The 21,573-nt window shown below is 42.9% G+C and overlaps 1 protein-coding gene across 3 annotated transcripts in view; it reads right to left on the bottom strand.

Annotated features, from left to right (window-relative positions):
- Positions 1-21,573, bottom strand: part of Cph (BCL11 transcription factor chronophage) — a 250,868-nt gene that overhangs the window by 104,794 nt on the left and 124,501 nt on the right. The gene's annotated exons all lie outside the window — the stretch shown is intronic.

Below are 21,573 nucleotides of genomic sequence, written 5' to 3'. Positions count from 1 at the left end.
CTGCGGGTTTCGTGACTACATTCGTCTGTAATGTGTTTGTTTTGCCTCTCGTTTTTGGCCACTGTGGACATGAAACCAGCCCGGTTTCACATTATTGGGCCAGGCGGTTAGACGAGGAGCGGATAGAGACATGGATGGAGAGATTTTGCTTGTTTCAGAGGGGCGGTTGTTATGGAGACCCCGTTTTGTCTCACAGCAGTGGCCGGTGAGTCATCTTTTTTAAAAAGCGCAGGAAAAAAAATCGCAGCAATACTTAAAAATCCTCTTATTAAACAACAGAGGGGTTGGTTCGAGTAGTGGCCCCCTCAGTTCGGGGGCTTCCCATGGACATATTGATCGGTTGGGGGACAAAGGGATGTCCTCAGTTGACCATTGTTCCTCGCCGGGTGGGGAGGAACTGACCCTTGGGAGGACAAGCATAAAGAGCGGACGAACAATGGATGGACAGACAGCGTGACAAGGATGACGTCACGAGAGGTGGTCAGTTGTTGGACGACAACTGCCTCGTCGTCGTTGAAAGGGGGTCACGTGATCGTCACATTTGTCCACTCAGAATGGACAAGGGGCGGGGTGCTTGCTCGACAAGTCGTGCCACTAATGTGTCCTGTCTGGCATGCAAGATCTGATTTGCACGCATCAACGGGTCGGTGGACAATTGATAAAAACTGACCGTTGGCGAAAGCTGCAAGGAGTTACCACTGAATGCAAGGAACCTGTATGATTCATACGTGCCAGCAATGTAAAGCGAAGACCACAACCGCTTCCTAAAAAGTTCCATAGAGGAAAAGCTATGACATTTCCATATGCCCAGTTTCAGAAGAGCGTGGGATTGGCTTTTTTATAGTCACTCAGTAGAAACTTACGACTGATTTTTCATAATTCCGAATTGTCATTCCCTGTGAGCACAACCTAAGCACCAAGCACATAAAGAATACAATAAAAGAGGTTAAGAATTGGAGCATGGGTCTTGTGCACGGAATTCATAAACTTGAGCATATGTCAAAATCAATATCAACATTGCTTTATTCGTCCATGTTTCAAAGAAAGAAGTTATTTTTGTTGGGGTGCGTAAGGGAGATAAATTTGTACTTTGACCGATCTATTAATCTTTATTTCGACCTCATTACACCCTGGCATGCCTTGTGCAGACTATGATTCCACGATAATACTCGATGGGGTTCGTCACGTGTCGTCCCTGTGTGTGATTGTCCTTCATATATCTCATCACCATTCATCCTCATCTTCGCAATTATCCAAAAAGTTATTCTCTAGCAGAACAAGCTTTCCCATCTGTTCCTATCCTGGGCAAGATCAATCCAATCTTTCTTTTCCTTCCATATCGATTTTTTTAAGGTCCATCTCAATGTTATCCCTCCATCTTCGTCTTGGCCTTCCTGCAGGTATCTTACCATCAGGCTTCCCAACAAGAATCCTGTAAACTCTTCCTTCATCTCCCATTCGTGTCACATGGGCTGCCCACCTAAGTCATCTTCCACTTTATGTACAGATAGGTTAATCGGGATTGGACGTACAATTTAATGTGTGATCCGTACCAGTATGTGGCTACACAGGGTATCGTCCGGTATCTTTCTATCACCCCCTCCACGTGCAAGAAGGCTACCGTCAGTCAATTCTTACTCTACGAAGTCATAACCTTAGAGACCTACGGGAAATGGTGGCTCAGTGGTTAGCGTTTCAAGAGGAAATAATTATTTTCAAGATCAATCCGGGATCTCTGATTGCAAAGCGAAGACGTTACCACTACGCCACCGAGGAACAAAAGTGGCACGAAAGCGAACAAAAATAAATTACCAAATTTTATTTCGAACTACTTTCTGCGTAGAAACTTCGCATGAAAACTTACTATCATAGTGTATCGGTGCGTAAACGTTTCGAGATCACACAACAGGCTCCAAAGTGGGGGGAGGGGGGGGGGGGTTAGCTGCGCTTCCAAACTGTTATCCTCTGTTTTCTGTAGTCACGGACCAAATTACCATGAAGTACCCAGATGAAGACATTTACGCTAGATGTCTCTTCCGTAGCAGCCACTCGGAGACGTCATCATCGTTCCATCCAAAAACGCAAATGTCCTCTCGGTTGACCAAACAGCCGGAGTTGACGAGGGCTTGCGGAATGACCAAACCGTGCCAACGTCATTGAGGCTAAAGCGACGAATCCGCCATTTTCCCAGCGGGAGTCCAGGATGGGATTTTACTTTTCTTTCTTTGGGGAAAACTGGCCGCGAGGTCCATTTGCGTCTCTTCCGTTCCCGAGGAAAAAAAAGTCACAGGGAAAATAATGTTCTGCGTAGTCTAAAGTTGCATGTTCACCGCCATTGCGTGCAAAGCCGCGCACAATAAGAACCAAAACGCTGGAATATCTTATTTTTTTCACCGCCTTGTGATGAAAAGACTCTCGTTTGTCACCTTATTGTGAATAAATTGGTGACAGCGGGAATTCTGACATTCCCAAACTCACCGGGCGTTCGGTTTACATTACCCTGAGGCGCTGAACGTGGATTTAGCAATTGTGGGAAGGGGCTTATGTGAGGCGTAAGCAGCTTGCGTACAAAACGGTGAGAAATCTTTGCTTTGGCAGACTGCTATTTCGATATGTTTTTGCTGAACAGTTGTGAAGCACACACAGATAGAACTAAATGCATCAAGTTGATTGATGCACTAAAGTGTGTTTTATGGCATCTGCGAAGAATCAGATTCACATCTGATGCATTCTTGTATGTCGTAAAAGAAACACCAAAGTGTACGATGCAAATGAGGATTTGTTTCAGTCGAGATGCACTTCAATGCATCATTTGATGCGTTTTTATGCACCTTCCTGCATCATTTTCGATGATGCACTTAAGCGTTTGGTCTGAGCTACAGAGCGTTTGGTAGCTCAAACCAAACGTTTAAGTGTATCATCGATAAAGATGCAGAAAGGTGCATCAACGGATGCATTAAAATGCATCTCGACTGAAAAAATCCTCATTATGATGCATACAAGAATGCATCAAATGCTAATCTGTTTCTTCGCAGAGGCCATAAAACACACTTTAGTGCATCAATCGATATGATGCATTTAGTTCTCTCTGTGAAGGGTATTTTGTGACTCCTTCACTCATATATTTCTTTACATTCAGTACCCAAAATATGTCAACTGAAACGAATGTTCGGTCTAGTAACGCATTAATGTACATAACTGTACACACAGGAATGCATAAAAGGTCTTCCATAGGTTGCTGATCCATTTGATATGCACTAAAAATGCATCAAGACCGGACACGATCTTTCAAAGAAACCAAAATTACAAGTTTAACTGTGACAATTGACTTACCAAAAGTGAAATAACCTTGTTTTGATCCATTTCAAGTTCTGTGTGTGCAAATAAATATAGTTTTTCACTGAAAGATATGACTTGCAGTTATAAGCCTGGCTCGAACCAAGGAGAGGCATGTTCGATGGTGTAGTGGACATTTCGTCGCCTTGTAAACAAGGTGTCCCGGGTTCCATAGTAGAGGGATTTTGGAACGTCCGGTTTTGGAAATATGTAATATTTTATTTGTTTTCTGTTAATTTCACAGAAATCTGTTTGATTTATTTGTTGGTTTCAAATACTGTTGTTTGTGTTGATTTAAATTTGTATTTTTTGCTGTATATTTGCTACACGCAATACCGGAAGCGGAAGTCATTTCCGGTTTATAAACATTTGTAGAACTGTCTAATCTTTTATTGATTCCGTTGCCGGGACAACAGTGCGTAAGTAAGTTAAGGCGAAAAGTAAGTTGAGTTCCGTGAGATGATGTTAATTTTGTGAAAAACACTGTTAAAAAGGAAAAGCCGCAGCTTAATTGAAATGTGATTGTGTTTGTGAATATCATTCTTATTTTGCAGTGATTGATTAAAGGTAAAATGTGTTATTAAATGGCAAGAAGCTATTTCTTTTTCTAATCGTTACGTCCTGAGAATGCTCAGTGTAGCATAACATTAAGGAGAGTCTCATAACTCCGCCGCACAGGGAGATTGGGTAGCTACCGTGACGTAGTGATCCAGTGGCGAACACCAGAAAGGAACGTCACACCGTACATGGATGATCAATACCCTTTGGGGAGGGGGATATAAGAAAGTGCCCGTCAAAAATCACAGAAACTATCAAATACCGTTTGAATGTATGGATCTATTACGGTTTCAGAAGAGAATGTCCTGAGCACGGTTCTCCTTAACAGCCAATCGCCGCGGCGGAGTGGTTAGCGCTACGAAACCAGGGGTCTCGGGCATGGGTGTTCTTTGTGACTGTCCCTTCATCAGTTTCATCATCATCTTCGCGATTAGCCAAACGTGGCAGAAAAGCTAAGTAAAATAAACCAATCAACGGTACAGCTTTGTTTTGAGAGTTCCTCTCCGTTTCAAAAAAAAGCTTTTCGTTGTTGTTGTTGTTGAAACTCCTGTTGCAACAACGGCCGCACATTGAAACTGAAACGGGAGGATACACGGTGAGATGAGATCTGAAGGGATGGAGAACTGCGAGAGGAGAAAAATGGCTTCTCCATCTTCTTTCTCTCTCCCGGTGCGAATTTTTCTAGTCCTGCGCGCGACCCGAGCCCAGATCCTCCACATGATAGGTGCCATCGATCGGCCAGTGTCCAGTTGCCAGTGGACATACTGACCACTCTCCGCAGTGGTTGGGCACTCGGCTGTCGACCAATCACAGATCAGCTGGACCTCGACCCCTGCGCCGTATGGTGATCACCTGGGTACCCGAGAAGTCCAGAGGCGTTTCTATGAATGGTCACTGAAAGAAAGCAGAAGGGTGGAAAAAAAAGGTTGGTCCGCCATTGTGAAAGCTTCTGCATTTGCTTCACCTGTCTCTATTCGGCATCGCGTTGCTTGCATTCACGCATCTTTCTTCCATGTGTGGGAACAAGTAATTTGGACCATTACATACCTACGCTCCGTAATATTATACTCTGGTTTCTGTTGCGTGTATGTCCTCGCCCATTGATTTTCTCAGCAGACCTGTTTTCCGGAATTTTCGAAAAACCGCTACGGTATTCTCATTTCTGAAAAATTACATTAGTTTAGAATTCTTTCTAGATTATTCAGATGAATATTATTATGACTTCCTTTCGATACACCGGAAAAAAAAAACGAATTTGTTTAAGCTTTTTGGTACCCGTTAACAAAAAATTTGGTAACTTTTGAATAAATATTTTGTTAACTCTAAGCAAATGTGCACCATTGCTAAAATAATTTGGATCTGCACTCAGAGAACTAAATGCATCATATCGATTGATGCACTAAAGTGTGTTTTATGGCTTCTTCAAAGAATCAGATTCACATTTGATGCATTTGGGTCCATTTTTGTATGTCGTGAAAGAAACACCAAAGTGCATTATTTGATTCAAGTGAGGATTTCTTTCAGTCAAGATGTACTTCAATGCATTGGTTGATGTTCCTTGATGCACCTTCCTGCATCTTTTTGGATGATGTTTGATGCTCATACGAAAGGGAAAAAAGATGCATTCTGGTGTATGAAAACGCATCAAGGTGCATCAAGGAACATCAACTGATGCATTGAAGTGCATCTCGACTGAAATAAATCCGCACTTGAATCAAATGATGCACTTTGGTGTTTCTTTCACGACATACAAAAATGCACCCAAATGCATCAAATCTGAATGTGATACTTTGAAGAAGCCATAAAACACACTTTAGTCCATGAATCGATATGATGCATTTAGTTTTTTGTGTGGGTGAACAATCTTTGTTTGTCGAGTGTGTATACAAATATTAGGTTCCGAGAAACTAATCGGTTGCTTATTCCACAGAAACTTTTTTCTCTGTGTATTGTATACATATTGTCCGGGAATAGCTATGTGGGGGCAATAGAGGGCTCGACTAATGAACTCGTAAGAGGGAAAGGGATTGCATGAAGGGAGGAACGCATTGCAGCAGCGCGCATTGCTTTGTTTCGCCCACTCGCTTTCTCCCCTTCTCTATCCACGGACCCCTGGAACAGGGTATAGATATCTATTATAATTTCTTGGTACCGTAAGCCATTTCCTATCACAGCGAAAGCAAATCATCACACGAAGCAGTAGCGTATACTACTGCTTCGTCAGGTTGCCAACTCATAAGAAATCAGGTTGCCAACTCATAGGAGATCAGGTTGCCAACTCATAGGAGATCAGGTTGCCAACTCATAGGAAATCAGGTTGCCAACTCAAAATAAATCAGGTTGCCAACTCAAAATAAATCAGGTTGCCAACTCCAGTATCAGCATCATCATCTCACTGATATGAATACTATTATTTACAATTACTGACCGATTTTTCTCCTGTATTTTATTCTCTAGACTTCAGGCTTCGCAGATAGCGTAGCTAGCCTAGAATATACGCTCCTGACACGAAGATACAGCTTTAATACTCTTAAGAGAATGTAATTACTCACAATTTGGAATAACGTAGTGGTTTATCGAAAAGAGACATATCAAAAGTACATCGACAACTTAACTCGCACACCTTGTATAACTTTGGTGGTTAATATATTTTCTTGGCCCGCACACCGAAGCATTGCGCTTAATCCGTTCTCTTCCTTATCAAACATATACTTTTATAGTAATCGTGATTAGATTTAGACACAATTTTTATAGTTATTCAATACATTTTGTTTAAAAGTTACCAGGAAACAAAGAAAATTGCGCACTGCCAGTGTAGCATAAGTGGACGGCAAAATCTCGCGATTTTTTCCCCTCTGAGGAAACTAATGGTGGTATTAGATAAATAATGCCAGAGGTTCTAAAAGGCAGCGCGCATGCATTAAAACGACTGTCGTTGCTTTAAAACCCTTTCGCCTCTTGCGCTTTGCTTCATCCGCCCCCTTAAACCCCGTTGTACCTTCTTTTACCCCTGCGCCACTCTGTTGGATGTTGTTGCCTTCTTTCTCCCGGATCAATGGAGAAGAGAAAGGCGTCCAGTCTTGCCTCCCGTTGTTATGGAAACCGCAGCACTGCCCAAGCGAAGAATCAATTCTTCCGGACGAACTTTTCCATCTTCCCGCACACCCCTTATCCCGTGGTCCCTCACCCCCGCTCGGCATCTTTTGTTGCCCGCGGAGAAGAAAGGGAATTACAATTTATGTATATGTGCGGTGCACGCGCCTTGGAAACTTATTAAGTGGTATTTTCCAGGAAATGCCTTGTTTCCGGCTGCACTGGACCTTTTTGTTTCCGGTCCGTGAAGAAACCGCGAGGGTTGGCAAATCGCTTTTTTGTCGCTGTTAATTCGCGATTACAGAAGTGGTAGTTATTTTTGCTTTATTTTACTTCGCCTTTTGTGCCACTTTTGGCTAATTTACGAAGATGGGGATGAGTGATGATATGATGAAATTGATGAATGGACACTCACAAATATCCTTGCCCAGGCCAGGATTCGAACCCGGGACCCCTGGCGTCGTAGCGCGATGTGCTAACCACTCTGCCACGGGGGCCGGCAAGTGGTAGTTATTACCATATAGAAGTTTTGTAGTATAACTACGATCAAGGTTTTCCCAATTGGGTTAAGTAACACGAAAAAGTTGCTCACGTGCCGCTTGACTCATAATCTCGCCGCAGAATGTCCCAGGTTCGAATCCTGGTACACACAGAACACACAAAACGTGTCAATTGACGCATATAGTTTGATTTCAATAACACGTTACCGTGCATAAACTGCAAATGATGCACCTTTTAGTGTGTCAAAATACACATAAGAATGTATTAAAGGGTGTTTTTATGAGATGAAGTCCCGTGTGATGCACTAAAATGCATCGATTTCGAAGATCAGACAAGATCATTTCGAAGATAACAAAATTACACATTTAGCTGTGTCAATTGATGCACTAAAAGTGAAACTTTGTTATCTTCGAAATGATCTTGTCAGATCTTCCAAATTGATGCATTTTAGTGCATCACACGGAACTTCATCTCATAAAAGGGTATAAATGGATGCGGGGGGGAGGAACCGGAAAATTCCAAAATCTCAGAAAAAAATGCTCCTGGACAACAAAGTACAGGACATTGTCAAAATACACATGTAAATGATCGCTGGCATATCTGGAACAAGAAAATGATTGCACTATTATGATATGAACAATACAACATGACTTGTAACCCCAAAACGATATGCATGTACGCCACTGAGCCATTCAGCAAAATGCGCAGTTACCTTGAAACGACTGTAGGTCCGAAGCTAATTGCCCTAGACGGACGAATCACGTACCGTTATACGCGGAGTGAACCATAGATTCGGACTATATACAATTTACGCACATTGATATGGATGCAGGGGGAGGAGGGGGAATCGGAAAATTCAAAAATTTCTGAAGACAAATGCCCCTTCCCTCCTCCGCCCCTGGACAACAAAGTACAGGACATTGTCAAAATACACATGGAAATGATCGCTGGCATGTCTGGAACAAGAAAATAATTGCACTATTATCATACGAGCAATAGAACACGACTTGTATCCCCAAAACGACATATCTATGCGCCACTGCTCAGTTTCAAAGGAAGCCGCCATTTTCCCGCCTTTTTATGGAAGAACAAGACGTGCAAGAGTCTTTACGGTGCAGTATACAATAATATAATAGAAGAACATCGCAATTCCAAAGAAAAATAGCGACATGATGACGTAAAATCTACGAACATGACAAGGTATCTTTTAAAAGATAGGTGGCACTCCGGGGTTTACCGGAACTTATCTTTTACAAGATAGGTGGTAAACAAGAGGTTAAATTGATGAAAGGACAGTCAGAAACAAAATCCAAGCCGGGAATCGAACCCGGAAACTTCTGCCGGACAGGTTTTCGTGTACGAAAAGCACTAATGAAACGAAAGAAATTTCCAATAGATATTAAGATTCCCAAAGTACCACGAATCCAGCTATAGCATTGACGATTTCCAGGCGCTCCCCACGCCAAAGAAACCGACACAAAATTGGCCGGTGGACACCGAAGCACGTATGCATCGCCAAATAATCTTCTCACCTCTCGCTTCTTAAACCGTTGAGAGATGAAGACACCAGGCAACGGCGTGATCCAGACGTCCGTGATGATAACAGTGATTACACGCATTTAACTTATGGCCGTTAACAAGCCGTGAATTGAAATATGTACACGAACAATCGCTGCCTCTCCGCTCAGGCGTCGAAGCATGCCTCGCAAGGAGGTAAATAACTCTACTCATTATGCTAGACATGCATTATTCGTGGAGGCAAGATTTATTGGCGAGATAAGTTTTTGTCCCTTCTTGCCTCTTGAGTTCAGCATGGTTTATACAACATTACGTGTCAGTCCTTTATTTTCCATATGGTATTGGAAGCCTTTGGTCACTTGCACAATCAGTATTTACAATATAGACCGGTCATTTGCATAATCAGTATTTACAATATAGACCGGTCACTTGCATAATCAGTATTTACAATATAGACCGGTCACTTGCACAATCAGTATTTACAATATAGACCGGTCACTTGCATAATCAGTATTTACAATATAGACCGGTCACTTGCATAATCAGTATTTACAATATAGACCGGTCACTTGCATAATCAGTATTTACAATAAAGACCAGTCACTTGCATAATCAGTATTTACAATATAGACCGGTCACTTGCATAATCAGTATTTTAAATACTGATTATGCAAGTGACCGGTCTATATTGTAAATACTGATTATGCAAGTGACCGGTCTATATTGTAAATACTGTATTTACAATATAGACCGGTCACTTGCACAATCAGTATTTACAATATAGACCGGTCACTTGCACAATCAGTATTTACAATATAGACCGGTCACTTGCATAATCAGTATTTACAATATAGACCGGTCACTTGCATAATCAGTATTTACAATATAGACCGGTCACTTGCATAATCAGTATTTACAATATAGACCGGTCACTTGCATAATCAGAATTTACAGTATACACCGGTCACTTGCATAATCAGTATTTACAATATAGACCAGTGTTTCTCAACCGCGGGTCAGAGTTTATGTAGCTCAGACGAAACGTTTAAGTGCATCCTCAAAAAGGATGCATTCTGGTGCATCAAAACGCATCAGCTGATGCATTAAAGTGCATCTCGACTGAAATAAATCCTCACTTGAATCAAATGATGCAGTTTGGTGTTTCTTTCACGAGATACAAAATTGCACCAAAATGCATCAAATATAAATCTGATTCTTTGAAGATGGTACAAAACACACTTTAGTGCATCAATCGATGCATTCTTGTGCATGAATCGATATGATGCGTTTAGTCCTCTGAGTGTAGGAAATGCAGTTCTTGCAGTTGGACTATGAGGCACGCCCTTCCGTTGAAGTACACCCTGTCTCAAAATCTTCCCTCGGCAATCGGTTCTCTATCTTCACCGATGTTATTCCAACTCCCTCCACCCCCTTCGTTTGTAAACGTCTCGGATTCTTGAGGAACAATCCGAGGGAATTCCCTTCCCGAAAATCTCTCCCCGATTTTCCCTTCCTTCATCCCCTTCTTCCCACCACAAGGCGTCCTGGTGCGTTCCTTGCATTCCTTCCCACCCGGAACGTCACTGACCAGGGGAATTTCTTCGGGCGAGGGAAGCTACATCACTCAATCTGTAAGCAATCGAGGTCCACCACCAGACTCCATTCCGCCGTATTAATCTTACCATCATTGGGCAATAGACCTGAGCAGAGGGATCTTCTTGTATTGAAATGGAGTGGGAGCGTGTGGGGGGATGAAGTGAGGAAAGAGACTGGAGTGGCTTGGCTTCTGGGCGCTCTAACAGAAAATATATTGCCTCTTGCATCCCAATATCCAACGACAATAAAACAAAAGGGAATGGGAGCGCTGGTTCGACCAATTCGAATCGGAATTGGAGGCAGGGGGAGCCGCGATACAAGAGATTGTTTTGCGGAATTGGAAGTCATCGTGAGACTTCTTTGGCGCTGACCATGCTTGAGGCAGCTGCCCGAAAACACCCAAGCGGTGGGCGACAAAAGTTAGTATAATGGGCAGGATTGTAGGAGATGAACGACAAACAAGTTTCTCTGGACAATACTCATGTTCGACAGAGTTCGATGCCCCAGAACTCTTTTCCCGCTTGATTTGTCCTTCGCCCTATAAAACCTCGCGTTGTTGTTATCGTTATGGCGGAAGAAAGGTTCAAGACCTCCGGACAAAGGGATCAGTCGGCCGACCCCCGATTCAGCAAACTCTTTCATTTGGTCCTCCTCTCTCCGTGGTGCAAGAGGGGTGAGGAGAAAAGGTTTTTCACGCCCAGCGAAACAACTGCCCACGTGCGCTTCGGGGCTACATCATTCATTTTGTATCCGCCGACGAACATCAAATATCCTCTGTGTCAACAACATCCACCCTCTTTTTTTCTCCCAGCGGCTCGTTACAGCTTTGGGGGCACAGGTTCTCCGATCTGGCACGCGAGGAGGGTGAGGACTCGAACCCAATTTGGCCCATTCAGTCAACCACGGTGGCTACAATCCCGGCTTCTGCGTGACCACTGTTTTCAATTCTTGCCACAGAAAGAAACCATGAATATGTACGACCCTTCTGGTACAACAACAGTTGCCAGAACGACTCGATTGGGGCCATTTTGTGATTCGACGCGCCTAACCAGCCCATCGGAAGAGCTGTTAACAAGATTTGTATGTTTTTGAAGCAAAGGAAAGCGATTTCCATGATTGACGATGAAAACCGGCATGACCTAGTCTGTAGGAAGCCGGACAGCCACGCAGAGATTTGGGTTCGAGTCCCGGGTTTACTCAGCCTCTCATAACTACATACTTGAGAGAGGTGTCAGTGTTACGTCTTACAACACCACCTCCACTGTGTCAAGAGAGAGAATGCCTGGAGCCCTACCTCAAAAAATTAACCTATATAAATGACCAGGGGTCACGATTAGCCAAAAGTGGCAGAAAAGCGACGCTAAATAAAAAATCAAATCAACCTAACATTATACTCTAAAAATATGCAAGTGAGTTGTAGCACAATACCTAATGGAGTGTTAAAGGCTTCCATACGGAGTGTTTTGACAGGAAAATGGTGCAACAAGACACCAAAGACGGTGCCAAATAATGCCCATTCCGAAGTAACACCAAAAAGTGCGTCCTGCTGGCACCACTTTTAGTGGAAACTCAGTTGCATATTTTTTAGAGCGTAACAAAGTATCAACAAAAACAAAATAGCCAAGAGCAGAAATACATAACTATAGCAAGTGCCATGTGGGTCCAAGACAGACTGCCGAAATGTCCTCTATGGAATCAAACCCTGGACTACTTGTAACGATCGATTACAAGGTAACGTCGTTAACCACTATGCTATCAGTGAGGTCTAGCATAAAAACAGAATCATATCCCGGAATCATATAAAAAACAAACCAAGCGTTCCATTGCAACTTCACATGTGGACATAGAAGGTGGGGTAGAAGCTGGAATGCGTTTGTCCATATTGGGGGAGTTGGCTGTGGTTACAACCGAGTGGAACAAGTGACCATTGTCTTCGCAAGGTCTGGAGAAAACAAATTTATTGTTTCTCTGAAGAGACAAGAGAGAATCCAGATGAAAAGCGTCGCATATTCTCGACCTAGGCAGCGGCACAGATCTATTGCTCTTAGCATTCTCCAGCAACTCTTAGTAAAATTACTGCTGGCGCCTCTGTGCATTCCCTAGGCTGTAATGCCAATTATGCTTGTGGGATAATCACTATTATCCATGGATAGGCAGACGTAGCTATTAATAACCCCGTCTGGTTCGCTGCACTTGTTGACTCTCTCTGCACTAGTGAGTATAGTTGGTTACACGGTGCAACACCGACTCGTCTACTTCGTTCATTTGGTGTCAAGTGGTGTATTTGGTGTCGAAGATAAAATTTGGAAGATAACAAAATTACACATTTAGCTGTGTCAATTGATGCATTAAAAGTGATGCATTTTAGTGCACCACACGGAACTTCATCTCATAAAAATACCCTTTAATACATTCCTATGTGTATTTTGACACACTAAAAGGTGCATCATTTGCAGTTCATGCACGTTAATGTGTTATTGAAATCAAAATATATGTGTCAATTGACACGTTTTGGGTTCTGTGTGTACTTTTATCAGCTGGTGTTCCGAGTGATGCACTAAAAATGCATCTATTAAGATCTCAGACGAGATCATTTCAAATATAGCAAAATTACACTTTTAATGCATTAATTGACACAGTTAACGATCTTGTTATCTTGATGCATTTGTAGTTCTGTGTACGCGTAGCTGCATCAAAATTAGCATAAACGCGTCAAAGGTCACTTCGCACCAGCCGCTCTTCCGTGTGATGCAGTACAAATGCATCAACCTCTTACTTGATGCATTTGGAGTTTTGTGGGCAGCTATCTGCAATAGGATCCCTTTAATTTCTTTTTAACCGAAAGACGGCAAATCTCCAGGAGAGACAGAAATGACACCCAACACCTTCCTTCATCCCCCGCCGCCACTCTGAAAGAGGGAGGGAGAGAAAAAGAACAAAAACTTTCGGAAGGGGGTTGAAAGCGTGAAGGGCGAAGACTTTAAATTAAAAGAGAAGCTTTGCATTATTGATTAATCGTCAGGAAAGGGTTTCCCCTACCTTCTGACTCATTCCTCTTTTCTTCCGCCCGAGCATTGTTGTCCTTCCAGTCTCATTCTTCCTCTGTCCACTGCGCTGACGGCACCCATTGTCGAGGGCCAGTACAGCATTGTCCCTCCTTGTACGTTTCATCCAGTGAACTTTATTTCCCAGGCGGCCAGAGCCCGGACATCGATACACATTCATTACAGCGAGCAAGGTTCTTCGATAGTGAAAGAAGGGCACACACTCTAGCCGACCTCCGAGTGATTAGTACAGCACTCTACGACGCCGGGTTCGAATCCCGGCCTGGGCATAGGTGGTCTTTGTGTGTGTCATCATCACTTATCCTCATCCAGTGGCAGAAAAGCGAAGCTAAATAAACTAAATCAATAAATCGGACTTCTGTTTCTCTACCTGGACCTCTTTCTTTCATTTTCCTATTACTTACTCTCTCCATATTTTTCTCCGTCAGTTTCTTTCTTGCTCGCTCTCTCTTTTTCTCCGTCTGTCCCTCATTCTTGTTTCTTTCTGTCTCCATCTTTTCTCCGTCTGTCACTCATTCTTGTTTCTTTCTCTCTCCATCTTTTCTCCGTCTGTTACTCATTCTTGCTTCTTTCTCTCTCCATCTTTTCTCCGTCTGTCACTCATTCTTGCTTCTTTCTCTCTCCATCTTTTCTCCGTCTGTGCCTCATTCTTGCTTCTTTCTCTCTCCATCTTTTCTCCGTCTGTCTCCCATTCTTGTTTCTTTCTCTCTCCATCTTTTCTCCGTCTGTCACTCATTCTTGCTTCTTTCTTTCTCCATCTTTTCTCCGTCTGTCTCCTATTCTTGCTTCTTTCTCTCTCCATCTTTTCTCCGCTTGTTTATCTTTCTTGTCCTTTCTTTATTGCGTTATCTCTTCATCTTTTCTCCGTCGGTTTCTATTTCTTACCGTATCTTTCTTGCTGGCTCCATCTTTTTTCAGTCTGTTTCTCGTTCTTTCTTTCTTGCTTTCACTCTCTCTCTTCGTCTGTTTCTCTTTCTTGCTCGGTTTATTTCTTTTTCTCCGTCTATCCCACATTCTTCTTTCTTTCTCTGTTTCTTGCTTTCTCTGTCCATTTTTTCTCAGTCCATTTCTTTCTTCCTTGTCCTATCTTGTCTCATTTCTCTTCTTCTCTCTTTCCTAATCTCTATTCTCATCATCCTGTGTCCTTCTTTCTTTTCCTGCTTCCCTAATTTTCTCTCCTTTCCCCTCTTCTGATTCGACCACCACTGTGTAAAGTGGAGGTTCTTGTCACTGTACGTGTGTCCTCAGCGGGCATCGAACACTGGAAATGTATCAAGACAATTGGATAGTGTCGGAAGTTCATATCCAACCTGTACATTCACTTTTGTCCTAAGCTGGGGATGCGAATGACTAGTATCCAAAATGAAGCTCCAGTCGTTCCCAAGTCTTTCGGCTTCTCCTTCCTGTTTTTTTCCCCATTTTTTCCTGGCCTTCCCGAAGGATATGATGTCAATCATGTGTGACGCCAGGAAGAGGGGGTGACGTCAATAGCCCGAAGGCGAATGCGGGAGGGTGCGAGGGTAACACGGGCGGCGCAAGTGGATGCACCGGGCGCTCTTTCATTAAGGGGCTCCTGTTTTCTCGTATTTTGGCCTCAATTAAATTAATGACCACCACGGGCTGTCCAGGGGAGGAAAAAAACTCCCGACTCCCTCCTCCGTCTCATTGGCTGATTCTATTAGCACCGATTCCCTTTGAGGTGTGGGCGTCCTCCTATAATCCAATCAGGGTTGGACAGGTCGCCCCAGGTGGGACGATGGTCGGTGTCGTCGGAAAACTGAAGATTATTAGATCGAGTTTGTTTCATGGGAATTGTGTGACCTCAGTCGCCCTCCGAAGGTCAACCCCAGAGTGTTTTTTCCCTCCTGAGTCACAGCCCTGACTCCTTGCCTCAATCCACTGAGATACAAGTCATGCTTCTAAAAGATGGATGTTACCCAGTTCGTTCTGCTGTTATTGCATGTTGGTGTCTGGATATATCACTTGCATTTTCCAACTGTCTACATGTTCTTTTGTCTTACTTGGGTATGACCAGTGATGTGCCGTAGACTATAAGTTTACGTCTACATGCGTTGTCTACACGTAATCTACGCGTAGATTACATTGGGTTGTAGTTTACATAGACTACGTAGACAATCTAAAGTGCATTAAAATTAATTTTCAAGGCTTTCATGAAAGGAAAGTGACATTTTCAACTATATTAGTTCCTAACGAAATGAAAATAATCCTATTTACAACAAAATTTCTCTTCTCTTCTATTATCAACTATGGAAGAAGATAAATAGTATGCAAAAAACAACAACAGATGGCAGTCGTGAGGCAAGAGTGGTCTTCTCCCCATAAAACACTAGAATATTTATTATATTAGGTTTCTTCCTAGGTGAGAAATTGTTCGAATTTGGAAGGAAGAATATGAAAAGTTCTCCTCACACATCAGCAACTGATACGCAGTATAATTTTATTTTAGTTCCACGGCGTCTTTTGCTAAGTTATCACCTTTCGCCATGTTGTTTACATAGATTACGTCATCTACGTGTATAAAATAGTCTACGCGTAGAATGTAGACTATCGTTGATTACGCGTAGACGCACATCACTGGGTATGACGCTTTACTTCATGTCTTTCTGGCAGCTTTGCCATTGAAATGCATTAGAATGTAGCTCTAAATTTATTTACTGAGCTTTTCAAGTCCACTTTATGCACAGATAGTCTAATCGGAATTGGACCTACAGTTTAAGGTGAGATCAGAACCATCATGTGCTTCCACCAGGTATCGAACCCGAGACCGCTTGATTACAAGGCGACGACGTTACCACTACGCCATCGGGGAGGACCAGGAAGTTTGTATGAAGTTCACTATATACACATAGAGGTAAACATCTACAATTTGGGCCCGGAGCACAGCAAGAATGTGCTTCCACTGGAATCGAACCCATGATCCCTTGTTTACAAGCAATTGTTATTTTTCAGTCAACTTTATGCACAGGAAGGCTAGTCGGGACTGGACCTACAGTTTAAAATGGGACCCGAAGCACTTTGCCACGTGCCTCCCGGATATCGAACCCACGCTCCCCTGATTACAAGGCAACAGCAGCAGTCACTATGGTAACAGTTTGGCTTGGGGAACCAGGCTTAATTAAGATCTGAAATGAGTTCCTTTTACTCATATCCGACAACAAATAACACAGTGCTGAACACCACTTGACAGCTTAGAAGGCAACGAAGATACTTTCCTTTGGTAATGGATGCAAACAACTGATGCTCCAGGTATCCAGAATTTTATTTCGGGGGAAGGGGGGGGTTCATCCCTGATCAGTACAGGCGTCGCCAGAAATATTTGTCGAGGGGGTCAGGCCATACATAAAACTCGATTCGTACAAATAATAATGACAATAATAATTACTGTTATTTTACAATAATAACTTATAAGTTATTAAAAATATACCAATTTCAATCCAAATTTATTGTAATTATTAGAAAAACTGAGAGAGTTTGCTTTTCGATTCACCGTATCAGTGAATATCTAACACAATTGTTGTCCATTATTATTCTTATATTTTGTACAGTTAGCGTACTGCAAATCATAGTTATTGTATTTTGTTATTAACTTTTACAGAATCGTTCAAAAAAACATTCAGTGGTAAATTTTACTCATAAGTTTATATTCTGTGACGTCTCACAAACATTGGTTGGTTGATTTGTTGTTTTAATTCCACTTTATGCACAGTAAGGCTAATCGAAACTGGGTATCGAACCCGGGACCCCTTGATTACAAGGCGAAGATGCTACCACTACGTCTCACAAAGAAACTATAAGTTTTGGAGGCTGTGGATCCATTTATTCTTTGGATTAAATGGTAGAATATGAAAATATAACCTCGTTGCTCTGTTAAACACTAAACTTTTTTCGATGTAATGCAGTGTTTACTGTAGTTATAACTTTATTTCTGTTAACAACAACAACAATATTCTTTAAACTAGATATTTGAAGGATTTCGGGGGGCTTCAGCCCACTTAGCCCCTCCTGGCTCCATGGAAAAGAAAAAAGTTTGAAAATGAAAGGACGAAGTTCGCCGAAGAATGGTCTTCCCACTTTCCTGAATTCCATGTACGTACTCCCTTTGCCGTGATGTCAGCTCCTGGGTGTTATCGCATCTCCCTCCTCCGTCTCTCTCTCTCTCTCTCTCTCCCATCCTCCAGACCCAGTTGTTTTCTGCATTGACGTGTACTGCGGACCAGAGAACTCTATGGAATCCACGAAATTACACGTGCAGAATCGACGCCGGCTATTACAGCCGCGAGTAATCAAATTAGCGGAATAAACACGAGCGTGATTCACGCAGTGTCTTAAGGTAATTAGACTACGGAGAGGGCGAGAGACCAAGAGGTTTTCTGCAGAGTAAAAACTCCTGGAAGGCCATTAGGAGGGACCTAACCGGAACCGGAAGGCCAGGTCTGAGCTGGCCAGCTGCTCGGAGGTGGTTTTCGATGATGATAGGGGGTGAGGGGAAGAAGAGATTGTGTTTTAGGGTTGGAGGAAGGGGCAAGGTTCCAAGGCGAGAGAGAAAGTTCGACAGCAATCCGTGGTGGAAATGGAAACAGAAGTAGTTAGCGCCGGTTGCAGAAAGCTTGCCGGAAGAGGTTTTAAAGGAAATGTACCGGATCTTTTTTCCAATTTCGCTAGTTCTCGTACAAAGAGTTCCGGTGTTTATGTACAGTAATTTGTTTACGTTTGGTTGTTTTGCCGCGTCTTTATTCGTTTCGTACTAATCCTTCACGATAAGATGTCTGTGGTCGGTCTTGAACCCAGAACCCTCAGAAGCATTCGCGAGAGCGAAACGGGGGTGTCTTTTTCTGAAGGTACCCAATTTGGAACCCCTCTTCCATGTGTTACATCCTGGAGTGCATTCTTGCAGACTAACGAAGCTCTGGTGCATGGACTCACAGCCACTACAATCCTCTGTGGAGCCTGTGTTGTCAAAGTGTATTTGTCCTTTCATTAATTTCTTCATTTTTGGCTAATTGCAACGATGGGGATGAATAGTAATACGATTAGATGGATTGAGGAACAACGACAAACACATAGACGAAACAACACAGTTCATACCAGAGGTGCCCATCCGCCACAAGGCCTATGACGCACCCCCCTTTTTATGTCGAATTATTTACTCAAATTATTTTCATCAGTCAAAATTTGCGGAACAATATAATACAGATATTTAAGCAATATATGTTTACTTTAGATAATTTAGGCTCACTTTCATGTTTCCTAACATAAAACGTACAAAACTTCTCAAGGCTCACTGCCATTGTTGGTGCACTAAACCTTATTCTTAGCAGTTTGTCCCCCCCCCCCCTATCCAAACCGATTCTAAAGGCATAAGAGGTGGTGTTTCGTTTCAAACGACCCCCCATTTTTGTGTAAAGATATATATAGAATCGGCATAAAATTTTCTTCCCCGCAAAAAAAAAATCCCATGACGCAGACACCCCTGATTCATACTGAGGATTATCGAGGCTGCACAGGCGCCAGAGACTCGTTAGTATGCAAAATGCAGTCTAGAGTGTACTGCGAAACAAAGTTACCCGTTACACTCATCAAAGTGACAGAAAACCGAAGCAAAATAACAAGAAATACAAATGCACCGACATTCTAAGCTCAGAAATAGAATTCCTCACAAGGAATTGAACATAATCTCTCTCGTATCTAGGTATCATAATAGAAAAAGCCCATGGCGCCACCAGTCTATTACACACATCTAGACAATAACGAATGACAAATTTGTTAACATTTGACCCTTCCATTGTTGTTGCTACACAGAGCATATCCAGTCCCTTGCTTCTTTTAAATCACGCTCACGTTGCGAACCACCGATGACACAGTTCGAGCCTCATCTTTGCAAGGCGATCCCATGAACCAGACCGCTCACCCGCTCATCAATTACCTTCTCTCCAAGCAGGCTCCGGGGCCCATCCGTCACCTTCCTTGGCGCGTGACTGGACCCGAACTGGTCTAAGATCTCCGAGAATACAGTTCCTTAACAATGAACCAAATCAACGCACAGTCGCCTAATTAATCCATGCGTTGCTTTCACCCCTGCCCTCCTAGGGTAACAGGCCACACAGCAACCTCCCCTCTCCTGAGATCTTGAGCGCGTAGAAGATATAGTCGCCGCTCTTTCCTGCGAGTGACGGTCATGGCCCATCTAGGCAGGTGATGACGTACGAGGGGGGCGGTGAGAGGTCATCCACAGCTGACACCCCGCCCTGACATTTATCAATGTGTATGATCATAAACATCCTCGCCACTGTCATCGAATCTACTTATCTTTCGGATGTTGCTGGACCAGAAGGAAGGGCAGGATGCCCTATCAAGGAACCGGGATCATATCTCTGTTTATTGGGTGCCGTAAATTAAAGGACGGGCATCTTTCTTTCCCAGCACCAGTGGTTACGTATAAGCATCACTTGGAGAACGGGGAGATGCATCTTTTCGCATTTAAAAAGTAATTCTTATGGATGTAATTAGATATCACGCTGAAAACATCTGAAAGAGTAAAGCTTCTAAGGGTATTTTCAGTGTGTACGGATTACATAATTTTTGGTATGTCGTTTCTGTACCTGGGGTGTAAGGGGGTGACCCTTTTCGAAGACACACAAATGTCACCCTCCCTTCCACCCTGGACTGCAGTTTGCACACTAGCGAGGCTCTGGCGCCTAGAATCACAGCCAGTATAATCCTATGTAGAGTTGGTGTTTTATCGTCCCTATATCTCTGCCATTGTCATTTATCCAACTCATCATAAGTCATCCTCGTCTTCGCGATTAGCCAAAAGTGGCGGAAAAGCAAAGTAAAATAAACTGAATCAAATCCTCTCTCCAACCTCTTTCAGGTTAATCGCAACGATGAATTGATGAAAGAGCTAGGGTAGGACAAGAAAGATTTGTCTAGGATTTGCACTAGGAGCCAACTGCTTGTAACGCGTTGTGCGAACCCACTAAACCACTTTCAGACTCAAATATTGATTACGATTCAGTACAGAGAAAAACTGCGAAGTCAAGAGGTCCCGCATTCGATACCCGTTGCAGATGATACCACTTTAGTCACGATTACCCTGTACAGTGGACTGAAAGGAACTTCATGTAACTATGGAAACGAAATATCACTAAACTTGAACAATATATATGTTGTGTTCTTTCTACCATAAAACGTACACGTAAAGAGTAGGAAAACTCTAATATTGAAAACTGATTGTTTACGGAATAAATAGAACCTGATTACAAAATCAAGCTAAAATTGCATCCTTTGTTTTACGCTGTTTTTCACCATTTGTCAGTCAATCGCAACGTTGGAGATGGATTGGATACAGAAACAACCCTAGGACTCAAACGCAGAACCGTCGCTTTGTAGCATGGCGATGAACCAAAATCCCACATGAAGATTATTCAAGTCCGGAAGCCCCCCATTTTTTGCTGCTTCTTGCGTGTTCGTGTTTTCTATCCTTTCCTTCCAAAACGAGAAGAAAAAAGTGCAAAAAAACAAAATCTAGGAAGTGGGGGAAGAGAGACGGGAACGTGCCATTCCAAATGGGTTCACCAGAAGCATTGACCACAGCACGCAATGTGGTGTAATCAAAGACATCGCCTTGTACGAAATGGATATGCGAGCATATGGGACAGCGAGTCGTGGATTCGAAACAAGGTCGTTCGACCTTGCAGCCGGCACCCTATCTCCTTCCTTTCTTCCTGTAACATATCCGGAAGATTTTTTTCTTGGTCGCCTTGGCGTCGTACACATACTTATCACCTCACAGTATCCGAGAATGTGTATAAATTCCGCACCATGGAATAAGAGGTACAGCCAACAACAAGTGTAATACTAGTAGGCAATGTCACTTGGGAGTTCC

The sequence above is a fragment of the Lepisma saccharinum genome, chromosome 28 (assembly GCF_977018435.1).
Source record: "Lepisma saccharinum chromosome 28, izLepSacc3.1, whole genome shotgun sequence".
NCBI lineage: Eukaryota > Metazoa > Arthropoda > Insecta > Zygentoma > Lepismatidae > Lepisma > Lepisma saccharinum.
The sequence above is the reverse complement of the archived record's forward strand: the minus strand, read 5'-3'. Positions and strand labels throughout refer to the sequence as shown.